A 16191-nucleotide genomic window follows, 5' to 3' on the forward strand; every position below is an offset into this window, starting at 1 on the left:
TTTCTATCTCTGGCACCCGACCCCGTGTGGAGTCTCCAAACCCAGCAGATCCCTGCGGTGCATTCCCGTGCCACTCCTCCCGGGGGAGGAAAGGGAGTCTCCCTGGATCTGCCGCTTGTTGGGTCCCTGCTGGAGGGGCAGTGGCCCGACTGGGCCGCGGATCACAGTTTATGGCAACCCCGAGCTGAGAGCCCGCGCCTCGGCTCCGTCTCTGCAGCCGGCTTCCCCGCTCCGATACCTGGGAGCTCTGGTGCACTCAGGCACCCCCGGTCTTTCTGTGACCCCGAGGGTCCTGAGACCACACTGTCCCACGAGGGTTCCACCTCCCGCTTAGCCACTGGAGCGACGTCCCTCCGCGGAGCCGACTTATAAAAGTTCCGATTTTGTGCTCCGCGGCTCTAGCACTTGCCAGAAGCGGCCGACGGAGGCCCCCTCCCCCGCCATCTATCCTCCCGAACATTGCCTCGGATTCACTTCTCCGCACGTCCTACCTTCCAGTAAGTGGTCGCTTCTCTGTTCAGAGAGTTGTTGCTACTCTCATCTTCAATCTCCTGTTGAGTTCGTAGGTGTTCAGAATGGTTTGATCCCTATTCAGCTGAATTCCTGAGACCAGACGAAATCTAGGTCTTCTACTCCTCCTCCATCTTGCCCCGCCCCCCACTTTATTCTAAGTTAATGAGAGCTAGGTGGTCGCAGATCAAGAGTGAAAGTATAATGTAAGTTTTGAGAACAAAGGCGGAGCATGGGAGTATGCAATTTAGAACACTGAAATGAAAATAGGAATCCATTTGACAAAAAGGAAAACAAAAAAACAGGTGTTCAAGATTTTTGTTAGAGGCAAAAGCATAGAGGGATGTTAGGTGTAATGGAATAACTTCTTTAAAATTAAGGGAATTTAGTTCTAGAATCATGGTATTAAATACATAAATCACATGGTGTCATGGCCACACATTCTATCTCCACTACTACAAGTTGGTGGAGATATGACTTAGTGATCTCCTCTTTGGTTTTTCCTAGAACGGTGAAAGAAACACACACTCCCCTTCTCTGACTCACAGCACAATTCCCAATCTCCCTATAGGTATTATCATGACAAAGAAGCCCTCTTTCATAAATAAGAAGCCTTTCCTTATTTTGGTAGCTCTTCCAGCCACATAGTTTCCATAGCAAATTTGTGCTAAAATCAAGATCTTTATTCACAATTCTTTGACTTTGTCAATCTCTCTAATCCATTTATCTCACCATTGGGTCAATATTTATGAAGACATCCTGTCTTCACTTCTTTCCATAACTCACTTAAATTTTATAATCCATCATAAGTAGTGTTAAATCCTTTCTACTTAACTTATTCCCCTAACACACTTTAATCACAATTGTTTGCTTAATTGTTTAATTTCCTTGACTCTATGCTTCTTGACCTCAAGGATATTGCTTATTTACTTGACAGTTCTTTCTTTAGCACTAAGAAGGCACTATCTATATTTATACTTATATCTTTGTACTAATGTTATAACTGAGTCCAATGATTTATTGATATAGCCAACTTGCCCAGTAAAAAATATCTAATCAATAAGAAGCAGTATATTATAACAAGAAACAATGATTTAAGAACATGTTCTGGGGCAAAAAAAAAAAAAAAGGTATACACATATCTATCTCCTAATTTCCAGGCATACAAAAAATAGGCAAAGTGGAGAAACAAGTTATAAACTAGTAAGTAGACGGATAATACATACATTGCTAATAGTCCCATTTAGCACTGTAGCTATAAAAACCTAAACAGCAAATAATTCAATTTCAAATTAGTGATGGTATATTTTTATTATGTTCTTTATCAAATTGCTATAGAGAGAAAGATTCTATTGGAACAAAAACTAACATGCTTGCTGCAGCAGCACATACATTAAAATTGGAACTATACAGAGATTTGTAAGGCCCTTGGACAAGGATGACAAACAAATCCCTGAAGTGCTTCATATTAAAAAAAAATAACTTATGAAATGTCAATTTAACTTTTATATTAATTTAATCAGATTTGGGGTGACATATTTTATTTTGGTTTTTATTTTGTAGCCAAGACTACAGTGATTTTAAAATATCATTGGTATAATTGATCCCTTTTTTCTGTGTAACTTCACAATGAAATACATAGTATTCTATATTCCAAGACAGAATGATGAAATTCAGTCTCTCAGATGACCGATGAATTCAGGCTGGGAGTTTGATTATCTTATTATTTTGGTCTCATATATATATATATTGACATATTATGTGTATATATATAATAGATATATGATTAAATAATATATATTATTACTAAGCAATTTATTTGTGCTTGAATCTTATCCTTTTCTAAAATCCCTTCTGAGACAACTGAAGAATAGCTTTATCAACACTGAACAGACTCTTCAATGACATGTTTGAAATTTGTTGTAGTATTTACAAATAAAAATTTCTCTTTAGTATGTGTGTCATGGGTAATGAATATGACCACTTTCTATGTTTTAGCAAAAGAAATGTATTACAGTTAAAGAGAATCATAATTTCTGGGACCCATAACATGCCATTTTCTCTTATCTTTTGTTATTTAAAAGGATTTACAGAAGACAGAGCTGAGGTTAATAAGACATTTCATAACCCAATGTATTCATTATTCATTGCTGTGTAACAAATTGTCCCCAAACTTAGCAGCTGAAAGCACAGACCACCTATTATCTCATAGTTTCTGTAGGGCAGAAATTTGGGAACAATATAGTTGGATGAATTTAACTAAGGGTATTTCACAAAGCTTCAATCATGATGTTATCTGAGACTACAGTCATTTCAGGCTCATGTGGAGGAGAAACTGCTTCTAAGCACACTTATGTGGCTGTTGCCATAAGACAAGTCCTTACCATGTGGTTATTTCCACAGGAATACAGACACTGTGATAAACCTTTCTTTTTCCAAAGCAAAGTAAGATATAGAGACAATTAAAGCTAGAGCAAGAGAGAAACAAGAAAGAATTCCCAAGATAGAAGACTCTTTTTAAAACCTAATACCAGATGTGACATCCCATTATTTCTGCCATATTTTGTTCATTAGAAGCAAGTAAAAAAAGAAAAATATATATAGCCCACATTTAGTGAAGGAAATTATACCAGAGCATTAACCAGGAGGCAAAGTTCATTGGGGGCCATCCTAGAGCCTGCCAACCGGAGTCTTCCCTCAGGTAACCAATGAGTCATCTTTCTACTATGCAAATGTATTCTATCCCCTCCAAATTACCTTGAGTTTCATCCTTATAGCATCATTTCAAAGTCCATAAACCCAACATCTAAATAAGGTCTAGATACAAATAAAGCAACCCAAATGTAGTTGCTTACGTACAGCACCTCAAGTGGGACCTCTCCAAATCTATGGATCTGAGAAAGTACAGAGAGAAGTAACCTGCCTCCTTTTCCCCAACGAACACCCAACATATAATACCGGAATAGGCCGAGGGTGGCCACTACAAGTATTCTCATTCAAAAAAAAAGAAAAATTGGGAGGACAAAGGAAGAAACTAGTTGATAGTAATTATAACATCCAATTGGACAAATATTGGCAGTTCTGTGAGTAGGTCTCAGGCCAGGGAATATTTTTCTATGAATTTCAATTCTGCCCTCAGTGTTCTTGGTACCATCCTCTTAGTCATGTTCCCTTTTTTTTTCCTTTTTTCATGAAACATAACATGCATCTGCAATGATAGAGTAGGCAGTTAGCTAGATATGAGTGGGGAACAGGTGTTTTATGACTGTTAAAAAGTTTCAAAAAGCTGGGAGAGACCTCGGGGAACACACATGCACTCTCCCCTATGCCCAGTGCCCTACAGTAATCTATAGCTTCATTGTATTATATTTACTTCGAGCTTTTGACCCCCCATTGTGGAGGATGGCTGCCATGACATTTCCAACAAGCAGCATATGGGGCCAAAAACTCCCTAATACCAGCCAGTGGGAGGAGTCCCTTAGATGACTGGAAGCAACCTTAGTCAGAGATTGCCCTGGCTATGACCCACAACCTATCCAAACATGAAAAGAAAAGATGACCCCGGCCCCCATGCTGTTGCCACCTCTGGGCTTGCCTGCACTCCCACCTTCAGAGTGTACTCTTGCTTTAAGAGTTATAAATGTTTACCTACTTGAGAGTTTGGCTCTGAATTCTTTCTTGGCTGATCTCAAGAACTGAGGCCATGGAACAGGATTTGCTACTGACACAGCTGAATAGATCTCTCTGTGTCCTTCTTGCTAATACAGTATTGGGGATCCAAAGGTCTCTCCTAATTTTGTACAGTCTCTGACTCTCAGTCCAAGCCGGTGATGTTTTTGCCCCTCAAATACCAAATCAGTATCTTAACCTTCTACCTTAGCCCACTAGAAAAAAGGAGCAAACTAAGCTTAAAAATAGCAGAAAGAATGAAATAATAAACAGGTTTTTCACTTTAAATGTACGTAGTGTGAGGGCGCCTGGGTGGCTCAGTTGGTTAAGCGACTCCCTTCGACTCAGGTCATGATCCTGGAGAACCGGGATCAAGTCCCACGTCGGGCTCCCTGCTCAGCGGGGAGAGTCTGCTTCTCCCTCTGACCCTACCCCCTCTCATGTGCTTTCTCTCTCGCTCATTCTCGCTCTCTCAAATAAATAAATAAAATCTTTTAAAAAAATAAAATAAGTGTATGTAGTGTGATTGTAAATTATATCTCAATATAGCTGTTGTGTAAAAAATTTCAATCAGATGTAATTTGTGTTTTAAAAAACGAAAGTAAGTTCAACATGTTAATGATCACAGATTTTTTCACTTTAATCCTCTTTCTTATTTAGAAAATAAATTCGAAAACTTTTCAAAACTCTTAGCCAATAGCAAGTATAAGGATGTGTCTGTGAGGAGAGATTGGTGATGGTGATAGGTCTCCATATTGGTTAACAAAATTGTGTCTATATTTGTCCCAATAATACAACATCCAGATATTTGGACAAAAAATGGGCCTACTTTCTTCAGCCCAATACCCCTTTTCTCCCCCCTCCCTTGCATTGATTGGTTATTTTTATATAATCTCTTCCAAACCACAATCCTGGTCCAGTACTAAGCTGCCCTCTTGCACTAAAGTACAGTGATTATGCTGTGGCTTTATTTCTCCTCTGCACCCTTCTAAGAGAAGGCAACTCCACTAACATTCTAGATATTGACTCCAAAGTATGAAGGAGAGCTAGAAATAGCTGCTAAAAGACTCCAAGGGAGGAAGGAATTAATAAATCACATACGAAAAAAAATCACATATGAACCAAGAGACTGAAATTTTAGAAAATGAGATGAGAGGGAAAATGGGGAATGAGAATCAATAATTCTGTCTTCAAAAGTAGGTTCACCTGTGAATGGGTGTGTGTTTTGGATTGCAAGGGGGTGGTAGTAGGAACATGATGATAATTACCTCGTGTGATGCTTAATTTTATGTGCCAACTTGACTAGGTTAAGGGATGCCCAATAGCCAGTAAGTTCTGGGTGTGTCTATGAAAGTATTTCTGGAAGAGATCGGCATTTGTATTAGTAGACTGAGTGAGGAAGGTCTGCCTTTACAATGTGAGTATCCTCCAGTCCACTGAAGGCTGAAAAGAACAGAAGAGGAGGAAGGACAAATTCTCTCTTCTTCCTCTCTCCTCCTGAGCTGAAATGACCATCTTATTCTGCCCCAGAGCTATGGTTCTTAGCCTTCAGACTCTAAGACTTAGACCAGAGGCCCTCTGTTCTTAGGCTTTTTTTGGTCTCAGACTGGCTTTAACCATCTGTCCTGGTTCTCAGGTCTTCAGGCCCCAGATGAATTACTCCACTGGTTTTCTTTGTTCTCCAGTTTACAGCCGGTAGATAGCTAGACCTCTCCGCCTCCATACCATGTGAACCAATTCCCATAATATCACTCCCCTTATACGTATTTTTATATATCCCCTTGATTCTGTGTCTCTGGAGAACACTGACTAATACACTTGGCAATATCTGAGAATCTACTAACAATAAGAAAGTTTGGAATACTAAAAATTCAATAAAACGAGATAAGAAAAACTGAAATTTTGGTTTAGTTATAGAAAGGCAACATAGATCATAATCACTTATTTGAAATGCTTATCATTTTTTTCTAATTACTCTATAATATATTTAGGGCTGTGAATATCAATATGTGTCAAGTTTTTTGTATAGTTGAATAAAAAACATACTTTGTTCATTTTACCAAGTTTGCTGCTCAGTTTGTTGTGATTTTCTATCTACAATTGAAAAACTTAGAGAAGACATTGTTTTCAGTCTTATATTTTTTAAGAGGGCAAAATCTGAGTTGAACTGCGTATTTTTCCATTAATATTAGATCACTCCTCTCTTAATGCACAGTTTTCAATAAAATGTTCAGCCTTTTAAAATATGCATTGTTTTATTGTATGGTTTTGTTTCAGATAAGCTATTATTCAAAGCATACCCTATTAAGCATAATTCTTTGTAACTTCAGTTGCCTCTCATATGAAAGAGCTCATTCATCCTCCAAGAAATGACTTAGTACTTATTGCATGTTAAGCATTGTGTTAGATTCAACCAGCTGCTGGGAAAAGACAAAGGCATTGCCCTGAGGTGAAAGACCTTACCAGGTAATGTGCCTCATCTTTAAACCCTCTCTCTCTTTGAAAGAACTCAAAGTGCTTTCTTCCAATTTTGTATCATGGCTGGATTTTTGACTGACAGTTTAGAGAAGGTCCTAAAGACATTATTAATAATAAAATAGTTTCATCTTTATTCAGTTCTGATCAGGTACTAGTCACCAAAGCTAAATACTTTTCCTTTATCATGACGGAAGCATCATGTCCATAATGGCAGTATGAGTTGGGCTCTACTTTTTAATCACTGTTTTAAAGATTTTTTTTCTAACATCCAGAACTGTAAGAGAATAAATTTTTGTCATTTTAAAATAAACAAATAAATAAACTAAAGATGAAATGAGTAAATATTAATTTATAATGATGTCATATGTTCAATGTAAAGACACTAAGTGACTCGGGGCTCAAGAACAACATCATTTTGATTAGAAAATTCATACTTCTAACTAGTTAAACAACTGCTTGTAATTGTTTCTACATCCTTGTGTTCATCTGTTAGACACCATCGGTTTATTATTATTGTTTTAATATTAATGGTTCATTTTTTATTTTTTTTAAAGATTTTTATTTATGTATTTATTTGAGACAGAGAGAATGAGAGAGAGAGAGAGATAGCACATGAGAGGGGGGAGGGTCAGAGGGAGAAGCAGACTCTCCGCCGAGCAGGGATCCTGACACGGGACTCGATTCCGGGACTCCAGGATCATGACCTGAGCCGAAGGCAGTCGCTTAACCAACCGAGCCACCCAGGCGCCCTTAATGGTTCATTCAAATGTACGTTTAAGACTATTTTTTTAAATGTATGCCACTTTGATATATATTTTTTAAATGAAAGATGTATAAATACGATAATACTACATTTAATCAATTTCTAGAATAAGGAACAAAGTGATCTAAAGTCGAATAAAACTTCTAGGTGTGAAACATGAACCTTGCAAGAAATTTCTCTGCATTCTTTCTCTCTCTCATTTATTTTATTTTTATCTCTTGTTCTTTTAGATATTTAGTCCTGACTATCCTAGCATATATATACCTGCAAAATATATGATTAAAACTCAAGTGTTAATCATTATGTTAGGGCCTACCTGCTAAGTACTAAGATAACTGTGGTTCGACTCAGTTTCTTAAATGTATATTTAATGAGTTTTTGTTAGTGGTAGGAACAGTATTAGCAGCACATGTGTACGCACAGGGTGATGGTGGCAGTAGAGGGTAGAATAGTTACAGTCTCCTTTTGTCCTGTATTTCTGTTCTTCAGTCGTTAGTTGTCATTGCACAATCATGCTTAATTCTCTTGAAGAGCTGTTCTTTTCACGAATGTTCCCATGGAATGTAAAATCTGGCTTCTAAAAGAAAGGAACGTTTTGCAGAAGAAACAAACATAGGTGTAACATCCGATAACACAGACATAAATATATATGTATATATGTAACATAATATATAATCTATATAACAGATATAAATATGTAATAGTTTTTATTCAGAGACATAATTAGTTGAAGCAATAACTCTTCACAACAGTGGTAGAGGACAGATATCCCCTTTAAAAATAATGAGTGGTAAGATGCTTTGGAAAGTATGAAGCTAGTTTTGTTTTATCTGTGATTTTTGCCTTTTTTAATTCTATGAGATCATGCTATATTCTTGGGGAAAAATGATTTTACTCCTCTAGATTTCATTTCACCTTCTAATTATGTGGTAAATTTTGAATGAGGTATTTAATGTAGTATCTGAATAGAGCTCTGGTCCATAAGAGAACTAGATGGAAACCAAAAATCATCCTACAAATGCTGCATAAATAATTCATTATCAGGACTTAAAAAAGCAAAGAAAGTTGCTGGTAAGTTTTTTGTAATAATTATCAGAAGAACTGATGATTGGAAAAAACTTTCTAAAAATGTAGGATACCACAACCTAAATCTTTTCATGGAGGTAGTCGCTGGCAAAGCAAAAGAATAATTGCAAAGAAAAGTATGCTGGAGGACAATGGAAGAAAGTGGAAAGGCTATCATATGAAGTAGAACAATTGGAAAGTATGTTTGATTTTAGCTTAAAGAAAGGCAAGGAATAGTAACAAAGCTAGAGAAAATGGTGAGACATTCATAGCATTGTGGTTAAACAAAGTTAGAAAGCATGGAAAGAAGTGAGGAATGTTAGAGGGGGTCTGGGAAAAATTATGGTGATGAATAAAAAATGAAGGATTTTAAAATTGAATGTTAATAAGATTATGAGTGATACTAAAACACAAGGGAGAACTACATTGCAAATAACACTTATTAAAAATAAGGATTATTTAAGTTTATTAAAACTGTTGACCAATCTATTTTAGATTAAAGAACGTATACAGAGTTGCTAAGTATCACTTATGAATATCATTAAAACTCTTCAAACACGTGGATTTGAATTTACTCATGAAGTTGGCAATATTTAGTTCCTTACATATTGTTATCATTAAATGGTTGTTTTTCTAAGTGATCACAGTTAATCAAGATTGAAAAATTTACTTTTAAAAGGATTTATATAATTTAAAATGGATTTTTTTTATTTAAAAAAAATGCCTTTGGGGGTACCTGGGTGGCTCAGTCCGTTAAGCATCCAACTCTTGATTTTGTCTCAGACCATGATCTGAGATCATGTTGTGAGATCAAGCCCTTCATTAGGCTCTACATTAAGTAAGGAGACTGCTTAAGATTCTCTCCCTCTTCCTTTGCTCCTCCACCTCTTAAAAAAAAAAAAAAAAAGCCTTTTATGTTGAAGTTATTCAAAGTCATTTGATTTGTCAAAGAAAATTTGGTTGGCCCCTCAAAAAGTATGAGCAAAACACTTTTTCCTTCTCAATCTTCATGGATATTTCTAACAGCATGTGAAAACACATTCTTCTTTAATCCTTACTTTGCTGGGTTTGAGAGACTTGACATTTTTCTCAACATTCAAAAAATACATGGGGAGAAAAGACTTTTTTTTTTAAGAGAAAGTTGAAAATTTTATGAGGATTTGGTTGATCCTACTCTGATAAAGCATTATAAATATCCAATGGCAGCCAGCAGAAGTTGTGGTCAAGTTAACAGAAACAAACAAACAAACAAAAACTTTCTTTCTTCCAATTGCCTTGAAATCCCAGTTGTCTAATTGATATATATTTTCATGATCAAATCATCCCACTTGAAATGTCATAAGCAAAGGCACAGATGAAGTACTATTATGTTATTTGTGGATAACTTGTTTACAATGATTTTATTTTCCTTCTAATCACTGATGTAATTAATGTAGTATATATGACTCCAGCCCATGATAAATAGAAATGTAAAGTTCTGTGGTGAAATTTCATGACCGTTTCCGGCTATGAGGCAGTCATCTGACGGATGATGGATCACATAGATGCTTATGTATGTATTTGGAATATCATGAAAATGAGCACACAGAATGGAATATCCACTCAGAGTAGACATTAGTAAAAATAATTAAAGCATTTTATGAAAGTGTTTTATCATTTACAAATCTATAAAATATCATGCTCTACAGTCATATCCTTTATGTTCATTCCCTGACTCCCAAATATATCAGAACTTTTTGCTTTACATATCACCTGAAAATTCATCTTCTTTCTTCTCTCTATTTAACTTTAAAAGATGCCAAAGAGAAAGAGTAAAAGATAGTGGCTTAAATTTTCAGGAGTAAATATTTATTCTTTGAAATTATATTTACCCCTTGACGATCATTTGCTATTTTGGTGTGTGATTGTGTTAGCAGAAAATCAGGCCAAATGAGAGCCAAATTGATGACTTTTTTGTATACACTTGATCAAATTTGATAAAAAGTGAAACACAAAACATGGAAATTTAGGCTCAAGCCTGCTTTTCACTGTAGACAGTGAAAAATTACTGAAGACTAAAGCCTTTTGAAGCATTATATGTATTAAATACTCACTATGACAATGTGTCCACAGTCACTGTCACCTTTATTTCAGAATTAAGCATAAAATATTTTTGTGCTATATTTTCCCCCAAATTTCTTAAGAACATCTGCTAAAGTCTGGACTATTTGGTTTAGGTTTTGCTATTTAATGCACTGATTTCTATAAAATGTACTTCAAAGTCAAATGAAAACTTTGAAATTATCTCAGTAGAGAAGCGATATATAACTATACTTGAGAATCGGTGCATTTTGGATATCGGTCTCTTATTAAAATCCAGATTCTCATTTATAGCTGTCAGTGTGGTTTCTGTACATGTAACTTGCTGGCAGTGAACTTATGTTACAGAGAGAAAGATTCTCAGGTTGAAAGTTAGCATTTGCAGCTTTGCTCAGGCTTTTTTTTTTTTTTTCTCCCCTCTTAACAAGCCATCTGTGTATTCTCATAATTACATCACTAGCAGTGACATCCTTTAAATTTTGATTACTCATGGTTTTGAAATATGCTTAAAATGAAAGTAAAGAGTATAAAGCAAAACTAGACAGAAAACACAGAGAGTAAAAACAACTAATTGGATGTAAACTTAAAATTTAGGCATGAAATAGCAACAGTGACAAAAGTAAATGGGGGGCACCAGGGTGGCTCAGTTGGGTAAGCCTCCGACTCTTGGTTTTGGCTCAGATCATGATCTTATGGGTGATGAGATTGAGCCCCACACTGGACTCTACTCAGCTTGAAGATTCTCTCCCTCTGCCCCTCCCCGCACTCACTGGTGTTCTCTCTGTCTCTCTCAAATTAATAAATATATCTTAAAAAGAAAATAAAAGCAAAAGGAAGACTACAATTGGAAACATTTATCAGCTATTTTAAAATACATAATGATAAGTGATTTTATACACATCTGGAGTCAACTTTGTTTTCAAGCTGCCATTGTAACTCTTCAATAAGAATCTAAGATGTGCATGGGATACCTTGTAACAATGTCACTGGAATAATATACATGTATTAAGCACTTACTGTGTTGCCTTCACTATTCTAATTTTATAAACATTATTAAATCTACTTGTTAGAGTAAAGGCAGAACTTGGCTGAGGTACAGCTTACAGCAGATTCTCTGGGTCCAAAGACCTATCCATTATTCATTTCCCTGGTTGCCAAATGTATAAATATAATGGAAATATTTGGGAGTTGGCAGAATTCCTAAACTGATTACTTGGCAGATGGTATAAGGATTTTTGCAACAAGGAAGGCAACATGGAAGTCTCTGATACTTCTCTCACCCTGGTCAGAATATTTAACAAAAAAATAAAAATATATATCCTTGGATGAATGACAGTGATTATTGCCATTCTTGAATACCTATTGGATGCAGGGTTCATATTCCCCATCAGACCTCATTTAGTCATTATCTGTTCCCCCAGAAAACAAGATGGATACTAGAAGATTACAGTGGATTTCAGGAAAGTTAACCAAGTAGTAATTCTAATTACAGTTGCAGTGATAAATGTATTATCTTTTCTAGAACAGAATAACATGGCTACAGGTGTGGGTAAGAGGCCATTAATCAAACAAATATGTTCTCTAATATTCCATAAGGAAGGACAAGAGCAGTTTTCATTAACAAAAGACAGACAATAGTATTCGTTGATAGTATTGCCCAAGGGCTGTGTTTTCTGCCCCATCCTCTGCAAATTATCATACAAAGGGATGCAAACCATCTGGATATTCCGATGGTACCATGTTCATTGGCAATAAGCAAAAGTGAAAAGTAGCCTTGGAAGCCTTGTTAAAAAGACATGTGCTCTCTAGAATGAGAAATAAAAATGAAAAGGTTCAGTATAATGTCCTATCATGGAAGTATTTAGAGGTTAGTGGTTTAGGCCATGCCAGGCAGTCACTGCTGGTGAGGTTATAGAATTAGGAATATTATACATTGTCAGTGGGAATGCAAGTTGGTGCAACCACCCTGAAAAATGGTTAAAGTTTATAAAGTTTATAAAGATAAATATGCTTACTGAATGGCATGGAACTCTCACTCCTGGGTATTCTCTCTAGAGAAATGGAAATACATATTTATACAAAGACTTAGACACAAATCTTTAGAGCAACTCTTTAATAACTATAATAAAATACACTGGAAATTACCCAAATGTCCTTCAGTTGGTGAATGGGTAAACAAACTGATATAGACACATGCAATATTATGATTTATAAGAAATATATATTTGGTCATTCAGATGACCAAAATATATTTTTCATGTGTATTTGGTCTTTGTCCATAGTTCCTGTCCCACAGTACCTAAAACACTTAGAATTTCCTATAGTAAGGGCCATAAATGTGTCTTTTGTTTTATTAATAAAGGTGACTTTTGGACCCCACCCAAAGTCAGGGGCTGATTGCCAGGAGGACCAAACATGTATTTAGAAGATTGAAATTTTCAGTTCTACATTCCTACTTCCAGGGAGGGGAGTAGGTCTGGAAGTTCAATCAGCCAATGGCCAAGGACTTAGTCAATCATACCTATGCAATGAAGCCCCTATAAAAATGCAAGAGGATGGGGTTCAGAGAGCTTCCAGGTTGGTAAACATGTGGAGATTAGGAAGGGTGGTACATGTGGAGAAGGCCGAGGAGCTCCAAGCCTTTACCCCATACCTTGCCCTATGTATCTTTTCATCTGGCTGTTGATTCATCATCTTTATCATATCTTTTAATAAACTGATAAATATGTTTCCCTGATTCTATGAGCTGCTCTAGCAAATTAATCAAACATAAGGAAGAGGTTTGTGGAATCTCCAATCTGTAGCCAGTCAATCATAAGCACAGGTAAGAACTGGGAGCTTGCAACTGGTGTCTGAAGTGGCGGTGGGGGCAGTCTTGTAGGACTCAAGTTTTAACCTACTGAATCTAATACTATCTCTGGGTAGATAATGTCAGAATCGAGTTGGATTCTCGGACACCCCACTGATGTCCAAGAATTGCTCGGGGTGTGTGTGGGGATCCCCTATTCCCTGCCTACTATGTTGAAATTGGTCTGGGAACTTTAAAACAACACACAATAGAAAGTTTCTTGGCATTTAATAAAATGACTATGCAACAACTTGGATAATCTCAAAGGCATTACCCTGAGTGAAGGAAGGCAATTTCAAAAGGTTATATGCTGTATGATTCCATTTATAGGACATTGTCAAAAAGATAAACCTATGGTGATGGAGAACAGATCAGTGGTTGCTAGAGATTAATCTGGATCAAGGGAGACTGTTGTAAAGGAATATAGCATGAGGGAATTTTGATTGACTGATGAATATTTTATGTATCCTGACTTTGATGTTTACTGCACAAATACTAAAATTTGTAGAAATATACGTCAAAAAGTCAAATTAACAATTTAAAATATGTTTATTGTAATAAAAATAAATTGCAAATTTTCCTCCAACCAGTAAGAATTTAGCACAAATCTGAACGTCCTCTTTGGCTTCTAGAGATAGGGTACTCCACACATAGGAAAACTGTTCTGACCTATCTACAAAGTGATAAGCAAAACTGCCAACTGAGTTCTACCTATCCCAGGAAAGTTCACTGGAGGAAGGCTGTGTTGTGATCCAAGCAACCATTCCTCTTGAGCTATATAACCTGGCACAATTTGAGGTTAGGTGCCTTAAAGTGTGAAGCACTTAGAAGGTTAGGATATAACCTTCTAGTGTAAATGGTAAGATAACTTGTAGAATTTATGGCAAGCCTCAGTAGAAAAATCACAGTGAAAATTCCTAGGCTTATGGAGCTAGGCAATGCAATTTGAGTAGTAGAGAGTTAAGCACCTTTTAAAAACATGAGTTGGCCTGATATTGGGTTCTGGTAGAGAGAGTGAGCTTGACAGGAGGACATCAAATAATCATGCATCCCAAACTGCCTATGATGAACAGGGCTGTTTAGACCCTAGAGTCATAAAGTTGGAATAGCCCAGCAGCAATCAATAGGCAAATAGAAGTGGTATTATCAGGATCAGGCGTGAGCAGCAAGTATCACATGCCAGCAGTATGGACAAGTAGTCCAGACACTTAGGCCATTCACCAATATTGCATCAACACTTCTTCCAACAGTTTATGAATGGATCAATGTGTGTGTGTGTGTGTGTGTGTGTGTGTGTGTGTGTGTGTGTGTGTCTAGTTTAGGTTTTAGGAGAATGTTGACCTCATTGCATGAGTTAGGAAATATTTCCTCTCCTATTTTCTGGAAAGGTTTCTACAGAAGTGTTATTTTTTTTTCCTTAAGTGTTTGGTAAAATCTACTAGTAAAAGAATCTTGGCTCCAAATTTTCTTTTTCAGAAAGCTTTTTAACTACAAATGTAATTTCTTTTATAAATATAGAACAATTCAGATCATTCAGTTATTCTTGGGTTAGTTCTGTTAGTGCGTCACTTTCAAGGAACTGACCCATTTGTTCTATGTGTAGAATTTATGGATATAAAGTTGTTTGTAACATATTCCTATATTACTTTTAATGTCTGTGGAAGCAGGAGTGATGCGATGTCCTCTGTTTCATTTCTAATATTGGCAATTATGTTTTTTTCTTTATTGGTTAGCATGGAAAGAGATTTTTAGTAATCTATATAGTCTAAAATTACAAGGTTTTTGGGATTTTTCAGGCAATAATGTTAACTTTCAGCTATAAAGTGGGCATCAAAAAATGCCATTTCCTTAACAGTGGTAAACAATGAGTAAATAAAACTACATGTTTTTTTTTTTTTTTCTGTATGACTAGCTAAACACAAATTAATGGAACACTTATGATTAGGGGTATCTTCTTTTTTGAGAGTATTCAAATTTTATCTGTGGTGTCGTGCATGTTGGGATGTCCCAACTTCCTCTGTTATATGACTAAAATGTCATATAGGCAGAACAAGTGCCTATTTTCCCATGAATTCAATGGCAAATTTATGGAAATAGCCCAGAAAAAAAGTGCTCTGACAAATCTCAACTCACTGGCTGATTGTAGTAAAGGGAGTTCTGTGGCATTATCTGAAGGATAATGCCAGTTGTCTGCTATGTTCAGATTAGATTTCCACAGTATTTTATTTCTTCCTGTAAAATGTGGTTTCTACATCAATATCATGAATTTGTCCTTCATCTGAATTCTTGCATGCTTGGGCTCTGTGAGATTTGTGTCTCCTTTTTAACATCTGTCTACTCATATCCTTGTGGGCATGCCCTAATTCAAACCTCTTACTTTCAAATTGCATGCTAATGTAAACCGTATCAATCAACCTCTATTGTTCCCTTGGTGACTCTGCTTACATTTTCAGGTCATACGTGTACAACCGCACTTTAATTATCAATTTAGTTGCCACTGGCCTGTCTCATAAGGCCCGTTTCTTCTGTGTTTAGTGCAAGGATTGACTGACAGCAAGATCAATGGGAAATAGTGAATCAATTCCGGAGTCTTTGTAAAATGCCCTTATTTAGGATTGAAAGCATATTTTCTAGTGACTCTCACAAAAAGAAAGTCTTACTATTAGAAATAAATCACTGTGACTTTTCCATTATTTTTGATTTTGAAATATATGAATAAAATTGCAATAGGTAGAATCTTTGCTCTGTCCCTCTGACTCAGGATCTTCTCTCCTGACCC

General features: G+C 36.3%; 1 long non-coding RNA gene and 1 pseudogene across 1 annotated transcript in view; one reads left to right on the plus strand and one right to left on the minus strand.

Moving 5' to 3' along the window:
- The first annotated feature begins 1883 nt into the window (after positions 1-1883).
- On the plus strand, positions 1884-1983 carry LOC112826955 (U6 spliceosomal RNA; annotated as a pseudogene).
- A 5803-nt stretch (positions 1984-7786) lies between these two features.
- The window catches only part of LOC141373051 (uncharacterized), a 50041-nt gene continuing 41636 nt past the window's right edge, over positions 7787-16191 (minus strand). The window contains exons 2-3 of the long non-coding RNA XR_012378678.1: positions 12580-12615; positions 7787-7997 (exon numbers count right to left, since the gene is read on the minus strand). This is a non-coding gene — a long non-coding RNA (uncharacterized lncRNA). The remainder of the gene's footprint in view (positions 7998-12579; positions 12616-16191) is intronic.

Source organism: Callorhinus ursinus, unplaced genomic scaffold (genome assembly GCF_003265705.2).
Source record: "Callorhinus ursinus isolate GAN/ISIS: 27379988/994484 unplaced genomic scaffold, GSC_fseal_2.0 scaffold7, whole genome shotgun sequence".
Classification (NCBI taxonomy): domain Eukaryota; kingdom Metazoa; phylum Chordata; class Mammalia; order Carnivora; family Otariidae; genus Callorhinus; species Callorhinus ursinus.